At 38.7% G+C, this 10,030-nt stretch overlaps 2 non-coding genes across 2 annotated transcripts; both read left to right on the top strand.

Moving 5' to 3' along the window:
- Window positions 1-2,504: 2,504 nt before the first annotated feature.
- On the top strand, window positions 2,505-2,607 carry LOC149829946 (small nucleolar RNA R71). Its single transcript, XR_016433987.1, has one exon. It is a non-coding gene; the product is annotated as a small nucleolar RNA R71 (small nucleolar RNA).
- A 5,416-nt stretch (window positions 2,608-8,023) lies between these two features.
- Window positions 8,024-8,126, top strand: LOC149829945 (small nucleolar RNA R71). The gene has a single exon (XR_016433985.1). It is a non-coding gene; the product is annotated as a small nucleolar RNA R71 (small nucleolar RNA).
- The last annotated feature ends 1,904 nt before the right edge of the window (window positions 8,127-10,030 follow it).

Below are 10,030 nucleotides of genomic sequence, written 5' to 3'. Positions count from 1 at the left end.
ATGGCAATGGGAAATGATCTTTCCTAGTTGCCACATTCAGCTTCCTATAATCGATGCAGACTCGCCATCCTGTGGTGGTTCTCATCGGCATTCTCTCACCCTTCTCGTTCTCAACCACAGTGAGTCCTGACTTCTTCGGCACAACCTGAATCAGACTGACCCACTGGCTATCAGAAATAGGGTAAATGATTCCGGCTTCCAACCACTTCACCACCTTTTTCTTCACCACTTCCTTCATGTTGGGATTTAGCCTTCTCTGCATATCCCTAAATGGCTTGACTTCCTTATCACAGTGGATTCTATGCATGCAGAATGAAGGATCAATCCCCTTCAGATCAGCAACTCCCCAGCCAATCGCTGCCTTGTGCTCTCGAAGAATAGTCAGCAGTCTCTGTTCCTGCTCCTCAGTGAGCCGGGATGAGATGATCACAAGCAGAGTCTTATCATCTCCGAGATAAGCATACTTGAGTGAATCTGGTAAGGGTTTCAACTCAAGTTTCGGAGGTGACTCGATCGAAGATTTGGCGGGGGTCTCTGCAAGTGGTGGGAGAGTCTCAATGAGGACTCCCCAAGGTGGTCTCTCCGACGACACTCTAGACACATCTACATTATCTACACCACCATTCTTCTCTATGTGGTACAAATCTAAAGAATTCTCAGTAATGTACAACTCGGGTTGCTCCTCCACTAACTCATGTGCAATATCTACATGAAAGCAGTCCATGTCTCCCGCTGGTCCCATCGCGACATTGAAAATATTCAGCTTGACTTTCCTATTGCCGAATGAGAGATCCATGGCTCCGGTCCTACAGTTGATGCACGCATTGGCAGTCGCCAAGAATGGTCTGCCTAAAATAATCGGAGTCTGGTGTTGGCTGTCTACTCCTTCCATATCAAGAATAATGAAATCGATTGGAAAATAAAAGTCATCCACCTTAACTAGCACGTCCTCCAAGACACCTCTCGGTACCTTGACAGAACGATCTGCCAGTTGCAGTGTAATCGGAGTCGATCTCATCTCTCCTAGCTCGAAAGAATCAAAGAAATACCTGGGCAAAATGTTTACGCTTGCTCCAAGATCGAGCAACGCGCGTTCTATTCGGATGTTCCCTATAGTACAAGCAATGATAGGGGCTCCAGGGTCCTTGAGCTTTGGTGGTGTCTGATGCTGAAGTACTGAACTCACCTGCTCAGTCAGATGGACCCTGTTAGGAACTCTCTCTCTAGATTTAAGCTTCTGCGTACATAGTTCCTTCAGGAATTTGGCATATGCCGGCACCTGCTGAATCACATCGAGCAAAGGTAGGTTGATCTGCACATGCCTGAAGATGTCAAGCATGTCCTGGATCTTCGCACCTTGCTTCCCTCTATATCTAGGAGACTCTAATGCTTTGGGATAGGGTGGTGGGGGAATATACTCTGTTGGCTCCTCCTTTTTGCGAGAAGGCTCACTCCTATCCTTCTTCTGCAAAGAAGATGAAGATGTTGATGATGATGAAGATGGGGATGATAATGAAGGCTGAGCCGATATAGGTGAAACAATGGTCTCTGGCTCCTCTATCCTCTCTCTGCTCTCGACGTGATACTCACGTCCACTCTTCAATTCCATAACCAATTTGGCCTGCTATTGTGTCTCAGTATGAAATAGGCCTCCAGTCATCTGGTCCTTACCCTTCAGGTTCATGACAGCCTGACTCGGCAATGTACCCTCGGGTCTCCTACTAATAGCCTCAGCTAACTGTCCCATTTGCGATTCTAACTTCACAATGGACTGCGTATGTGAGCTCAATATCTGGCTACACTTCTCGAAGGCATTCTGATTAGAGGTTTTCACCTCTTGGAATGCCTGGAGCAGTCTCTCCTCGAAAGATGTCTGCGGGGCAGACTCTTGCTGAACCGGGGGAGTGACTGAAGAAGAAGAAGACTGAGAATAGTTCGGTCTTTGAAATTACTGAGTAAAAGATGGCTGCCGAACTGGCTGAGAGGATGTAGGCATCTGCATGGAAGACTGTGGATTCTTCCATGAAAAATTGGGATGGTTACGCCAACCCGGATTATATGTAGATGAGAATGGGTTGTTCGGCGGTCTGACGTAACCCTGAGCTGCCTGAACTTGTTCTTGAACAAATTCAGGGTACTGAGCTGCCGAAGGGCACTCAGTGATCTCGTGTGCCGGACTGGCACAAAGAGTACACACCAGCTGTGTAGTGGATGGTCCTGAGAGAAGCTGGTCCAGCTTCTGAGCAATCATGTCTACCTTGCACTGTAGTGCATTAGATGGACCAATCTCAAGAACACCAGCTTTCTTCTGAATGCTGGGTGTGGCTCTATCCGAATGAGAGCTCGAAGCATGGTGGAGTGAATTCTCGGCCAATGTATCAAATAGCCTCCATGCTTCATCCTCGCTCTTCAGCATGAATGTCCCTCCACACGAAGAGTCGATCATCTGACGATTCTTGTCAGACAATCCATCATAGAAGCTCTGCACCAGTTGCCATTTCGGCACCTGATGATGGGGACATTTCCTGAGGAGATCCTTCATTCTCTCCCAGGTCTCATGAAAGCGCTCACCATCTAGCTCTGAAAAGCTAGTGATGGCTCTACGATATTGGTTCGTACGACCAATGAGAAAATATTTCCGAAGAAACTCCTGTTGCAATTGATCCCAGGACTCTATTTCTACAGAATCTAAGGACTTTAACCAATACTTGGCTTTGTCCTTCAATGAAAAAGGGAATAGAGTCAATCTCAAAGCATCATCATTGAAATTCTGTATCTTAATAGTAGAACAGATTTCGAGGAATTCATCTAAATGTCGGTAGGGATCTTCATGACTAAGGCCATAAAAGGATGGAAGCATCTGAATAATGTTGGCCTTAATCTCGTAATGAGGCGCTCCTACATCGGGTCTCCGAATGCAGGAAGCAGTACAACATTGTCTAGAGAAACCCCGAGCACGTTGCAGGTGTGTGGCCAAGCCACTCATTGACCACTAAAGTGTTCCATTTTAGCAACGGAATCAGACGATAATGAGTCGTCGGTTTTAGAAAACCCCGAGCACGTTGCAGGTGTGTGGCCAAGCCACTCATTGACCACCGAAGTGTTCCATTTTATCGAAAACCCCATGGTTATTACAACATCACTGCTCGAATAAGCAGTATGGGCTCAATAAAAGGAAGCAGTAAAACATTGTCTAGAGAAACCCTGGAACTCGATGCCGCCTTGCTCCGCTTATCGCCACGCAGGTTCAACACTTGAAATCCTCATTAAACGGGGTCAGAACCACTAATGGTCTGGTAAGTAAGTGGTTGATATTTTAAAATGATCTTTTTAAAACAAGTATTTGCAATAAACTTTGGAAAATCATCAACCAAAAATATAAAAACCGACTTTCCACAAAGTGGTAAGTTCGGGTCGAATCCTCAGGGAACAGGAATTAATTAAGGTATTTCTAGAAAATTTGATTTATTAATTAACAATATCAATTTACAACTATAAAGTTAATACAACTACAATTAATCACTAAAATGAAAATGAAAAAGCAATTAAACCTTCTGCTCCACACCAAGGGTATTTTTGTCTTTTCGCCAACTATTCGTTCTTCGCACTTGGAAAATAACCCTGGAAAATAAATATGCTTTTCAACCTAAAAATGCAGAAAACAATTCAAAGTTAGTATTCTATTCTAACAATGCAAACAATAACTAAAACTAATTCTAATTTTACGAAAATGATAAAACAAATGCTACTTATCAAACAAAAATTAAATAAAATACTAAATTAATTCTAAAATTAACCAAATTAATTCTACTAATGTTGTATGATGATTATGCAACTCCTAAAATGCAGAAACTACTGAAAACAGGTCTAAAATGCCGAAACTAAGAAAATTACGAAACTGCCCCTAACTAGTGTAAAATAGATTTCTGATAGGTTATCGGAAAACTACTGTTTGACATGGCAAACAAGGTCCGATTTTCCCTAAATTTGTTCTGTTCTGCAACTGACAGATTAAACAATCTGACAGTTTTTACAGAATGAAAAAACGATATCTGGAACTCCAGATATAAGCGTTTCAAATCTGGGAAAAATCAGGATATCGAAAGTCCTGTAATTTAAAATCCAGAAAAAGCGGTTTTTGCAAAACGCTTAAAAATCAGACCAAATCAACTCCGAAAGAGCTGAAATTTGGTCTGCAGTCAAATAACACGTCAGTAAAGTGAATAGAACAAAAAGTTCTAGAAAAAACAGAATTTTTGCACAGAAAATAACGCTTGTGCGACAGGGCAAAATTCAGGTTTTTCGTTGAGTGCACTATTCACTTTGTGAACCTATTTTACCCACTAAGAATGTAATCTACATGCAATGCAAACTTAATTAATCCTATATGACTGATTATATGCAGATGTTAACTGTGATGAAGATAAATGAACTCTACATGAAGTATGACATGCATTTTATGACTATGCGCTAAATGAAATACTAATGCAATTACAATCAAAACACTAAATAATGTAGTTAAATATATGACTAAATGCTTTACCAAATATAAACTAACTACACTATACTAACTAACTTATCAACAAACGACAAACTAACAAACACACATCAAATCAACAAATATAAATTTTAACTAAACAATTAAAGAAATAACTATACTAGCTAATCTAACATCACTATGAGTTAAATCTAAAAAATATGGGACTAATATGGAACAATAAGACACGGATTTGACTAGGATTAGGGTCGGTTGACTAGACTCGGTTGACTTAGGATGAATCGGTTTTGACTTAGCTAAGGTTGAGTTAACTTGTCTAAGGTTGACTCGATTAGGCTTGACCTAACTAGTTGGGTTCGGGTTGGTCTATGACTTGACTTAAGCTTGGCTATGGTTTTGACTCGATTGGGTCTAACTAAAACTAGGTTGGACTAAGTATTGAGTTGACTTAGTCAACTAGGTTCGAGTTGACTCACTAGGTTCGGCTTGGGTTAGGTAGGGTGAGATAGACTAGGTTGACCTAAACTTAGCTTAGGTTTGCCTCGACTAGGCTCAGTTTTGAGTTGACTTAGTCAACTAGGTTCGGGTTTACTTAAGTGGAATCGGTTTGACTTAGATAGGGTTGGACTAAAGCTTGACTAGGGTTAGGTCTATGTCTTGGACTCGACCTAGGTTTGGTCTAAGCTTTGACTTAGACTAAGCTAGGTTTTGACTAGATTAACGACTCACCTAACCAAGTCAATCTAATTGACTAGGTTAGATTAGGTTCAATAGGTAGGGTCGGTTGACTCAAACTAAGGGTTGACTTGACTAGACTCAAGTGGGTTTAGACTAGGGTTTGACTCGACCTACGCTCGGTTTGACTAGGTTAGGTTTAGACTAAAGTAGTAACCTCTTAATTCCTACAATTAATTCAAAGTTACCGATTTTAATGAAGGAGGTTAGGAAAATAAAGTAAGAATTATCAATGCCGAACTTGGAAATGATTTGGATTCTTCAAAAACCGTCCCACTTAATGAGGGAGTTACTTTCCTTAATTGCTTTTAAAGACCTCTTTGGAAAACAAAAAGTCCAATCTAGAAATCCCCAAGTTTTGCTTTTCAAGATAGAATTGAATTGCCTTTAATTCTTTAGGGAAATCATGGAGTCTAAATTAGGATTTTTTTGTTTAAATGCAAAAACACTTTCCAAAGGTAAGGAGTAACTCCATCTTTAATGCTTATTCAAAATTCAAATCTTCCTTAAATGCCTCACACGATTTTTGAAGAACTTCCTTTTTCCAAAAGCTTTCCAATTTTCAATTACTTTAATTACCTCACTTCTCAAAAACCGCCAACTTCAATTGGTGCTACTTTCTAAACTAATAGAATTAAATCTACCTAGGGAATAAAAGAACTTAAATGGAAAATCGATTTCCTAGGAGTTAATGCTAACCTAATTCCCAAAACCTACCTAAATGCAATAAATGCTTTCTAAAAAAAAAAATGACCTAGAGCTCAATGGGAGCTCTAATGGCTGCCGCCCCACCTTGGGGAAGAAGAAGACTAACAAAAATAAAAAAAAATTAAAAACATAAACTAACAAAAAAAAATGATTTTACTAAATAGCCACTATTTTGATAAACTAAATTAAAATAAAATCAAAAGAACTTCAAATTGCACAAATGCAAACATGAACAACAATAGGCTGGAATTTATTAAAAACATAAAGAAATAAAATTTGACTTTTGTAATTTTTTGTTTTTCAATAGATCCAAAACACCAAAAACACAAAAATGCTAAAAACGATTCTCTAAAACAATCCGAAAATAAGGAAATGACTAGACACGATTTTTTTCTGCTGTTAATATGCAAAACATACAGCAAACCACACAATTTACTAACCTAAAAACAGAAATCTAACTAAAATGCAAAGATCGGCTAGAATAAGTATAGCCGATTTTTTTTTTTTTTCAAAAATGATAACAAACAAGACACAAGCACAACCCACAAATAAAATGAATTAAAATGAACTTTTATAATTGGATTTTCAGCAAAACAACTCAATACACACGCTGGACATAAAAAATTGAAACAAAAATATTTTTGTAAAAATCAAGAATCGGCTAGAAATTGTCTAGCCGATTTTTGTATTTTTGCTTTTCTATTGAAATAACAATCACCCCACACAACCCAACGACTAAGATGAATCAAAAGAGCAACATTTTTTATTAGTTTTTCTGTAAAACAGACCCAAGAACACCTATGACACTTGAAGAATCGGTTAGATGGAGATCTAGCCGATTTTAAGGAAAAGAATGAAAAATAAAAAAAAAATCGATTCCAATGAATCAAGCAAACAAATAAACCTAATCTAACGTGCTGGCCTATGCACGAAATCTAATCTAAGGTTGAGACAAAAATAAAAATAAGAAACACACAGAAAATAAAAAAAAGAAAACCAACACACAATTCGGTTTTAGCTAGAAGAGAAGGAAGAAGAAGACCTACCTCTTGGAAGATCCGACGACCGGGGGGATGAAGAAGAGCGGACCGTGGCTGGAGTAGGACGTCCTAAACAGTTCGAGGATGCTGGAATTCGCCAAAAAAACAGCACATTTGCAGCTGCTACACGTTGGAGATCCACCGATGATGGAATGTGAGCCGATTCTCGATCGGAGGGTGTAGAAAGCCGGATGGAGGTAGGGCCGACTCACCTTGTTGGTGTGTTTCGCACTCCCGCACGAGGTTAATGGTCTCCACCTCTGCTACACCTGCAAAAATACAGAAAAGTGGTGAAACTACAGCAAGGAGAAAGAAAGAAATGGAAAGGAACACAAGAGAGATCGAAAATATGCTTGAAAATCAAGCATAGACCGGTCTTCAATGGCCAAAACGTGGAGGGAGATGGAGAGGAAGGAGCTGCTGGAGTAGAATAACTGTAGGGGGCGTCCAAACATAGCCAAAGACGCCTAGGGTTTTTAAAAAAAAACTAGTTATAGTTTTGACATTTTTCAGAAAGAGGGTTAAAAAATAAAATATTGCTAGGCGCCACTTTCTGGGGGGGTTTCTGCAAAACTTTTTAAATTGGATATGGATAGGCGTGTGGGTTGGGTTTTGGGATTTTTAAGAGTTGATCCAAGGTCCAATTAACCTAAATGAGTCGGATATGGATCCGATCCACCTCAAAATCCGTGCCCAAACACTGAAATAGCCATAACTGGCACAAAGAGTACACACCTGCTGTGTAGTGGATGGTCCTGAGAGAAGTTGGTCCAGCTTCTGAGCAATCATGTCTACCTTGCACTGTAGTGCATTAGATGGACCAATCTCAAGAACACCAGCTTTCTTCTGAATGCTGGGTGTGGCTCTATCCGAATGAGAGCTTGAAGCATGGTGGAGTGAATTCTCGGCCAATGTATCAAATAGCCTCCATGCTTCGTCCTCGCTCTTCAGCATGAATGTCCCTCCACACGAAGAGTCGATCATCTGACGATTCTTGTCAGACAATCCATCATAGAAGCTCTGCACCAGTTGCCATTTCGGCACCTGATGATGGGGACATTTCCTGAGGAGATCCTTCATTCTCTCCCAGGTCTCATGAAAGCGCTCACCATCTAGCTCTGAAAAGCTAGTGATGGCTCTACGATATTGGTTCGTACGACCAATGGGAAAATATTTCCGAAGAAACTCCTGTTGCAATTGATCCCAGGACTCTATTTCTACAGAATTTAAGGACTTTAACAAATACTTGGCTTTGTCCTTCAATGAAAAAGGGAATAGAGTCAATCTCAAAGCATCATCATCGAAATTCTGTATCTTAACAGTAGAACAGATTTCAAGGAATTCATCTAAATGTCGGTAGGGATCTTCATGACTAAGGCCATAAAAGGATGGAAGCATCTGAATAATGCTGTCCTTAATCTCGTAATGAGGCGCTCCTACATCGGGTCTCCGAATGCAGGATGCCTGAACATAGTCTGTGGGAATGAAGTATTCCCGCAGAGGACGTGGATGAACTGGGGGTGGAGGTGGAGGATCCATGTCAACCATTGTTGCCGAACTTCGATGAGAATGTAAAATTCTCTATGGGTTGTCAACAAATGGGTGTAATGGGGTTCCTAAACCTCGTCGACCCTGCATACACTGGTACTAAGACCAGATGTAAGCAAACGACCTAACTCTAAATCTAAACTAACACAAGTACTAAAATATAAATAAACAAATAACAGTAACTAAAAACACACAGATATGCTATCTAGCTATGTCAGAATTCTATAACTAAATGAATAAGTAACAAAGTAAACTATTCTAAAATGCTAAAACAAATAAATACAGGAAATCACAAACTATGTTTTTCTAAAACCCACCTGTCTAATCGCTCCTTGTAGAATGATAATTAAGTGAATCCTAAAAAGAACAGTACGTGAATCCTATATTTACTAACTATGTTAATCCTATATTCACTTACTAATCCTACTAACTAAAAAGAAAACAACTAATTAACTAACTAAAACAAATTAATAAATCAAACTCTAAGAAATATAGTAATTAATTCACCGTTCCCCAGCAACGGCGCTAAAATTTGGTTGATATTTTGAAATAATCTTTTTAAAACAAGTATTTGCAATAAACTTTGGAAAATCGTCAACCAAAAATATAAAAACCGACTTTCCACAAAGTGGTAAGTTCGGGTCGAATCCTCAGGGAACAGGAATTAATTAAGGTATTTCTAGAAAATTTGATTTATTAATTAACAATATCAATTTACAACTATAAAGTTAATACAACTACAATTAATCACTAAAATGAAAATGAAAAAGCAATTAAATCTTCTGCTCCACACCAAGGGTATTTTCGTCTTTTTGCCAACTATTCGTTCTTCGCACTTGGAAAATAACCCTGGAAAATAAATATGCTTTTCAACCTAAAAATGCAGAAAACAATTCAAAGTTAGTATTCTATTCTAACAATGCAAACAATAAATAAAACTAACTCTAATTTTACGAAAATGATAAAACAAATGCTACTTATCAAACAAAAATTAAATAAAATACTAAATTAATTCTAAAATTAACCAAATTAATTCTACTAATGTTGTATGATGATTATGCAACTCCTAAAATGCAGAAACTACTGAAAACAGGTCTAAAATGCCGAAACTAAGAAAATTACGAAACTGCCCCTAACTAGTGTAAAATAGATTTCTGATAGGTTATTGGAAAACCACTGTTTGACAAGGAAAACGAGGTCTGATTTTCCCAAAATTTGTTCTGTTCTGCAACTGACAGATTAAACAATCTGACAGTTTTTACAAAATGAAAAAACGATATCTGGAACTCCAGATATAAGCGTTTCAAATCTGGGAAAAATCAGGATATCGAAAGTCCTGTAATTTAAAATCCAGAAAAAGCGGTTTTCGCAAAACGCTTAAAAATCAGACCAAATCAACTCCGAAAGAGCTGAAATTTGGTCTGCAGTCAAATAACACGTCAGTAAAGTGAATAGAACAAAAGTTTTTGGAAAACACAAAATTTTTGCACAGAAAATAACG

This window comes from Nuphar pumila, chromosome 8, assembly GCF_984573655.1.
Source record: "Nuphar pumila chromosome 8, dmNupPumi1.hap1.1, whole genome shotgun sequence".
NCBI classification, from domain to species: Eukaryota; Viridiplantae; Streptophyta; class Magnoliopsida; order Nymphaeales; family Nymphaeaceae; genus Nuphar; species Nuphar pumila.
Note: the sequence above shows the minus strand (reverse complement) of the source record. Positions and strands in the feature narration are given on the sequence as shown.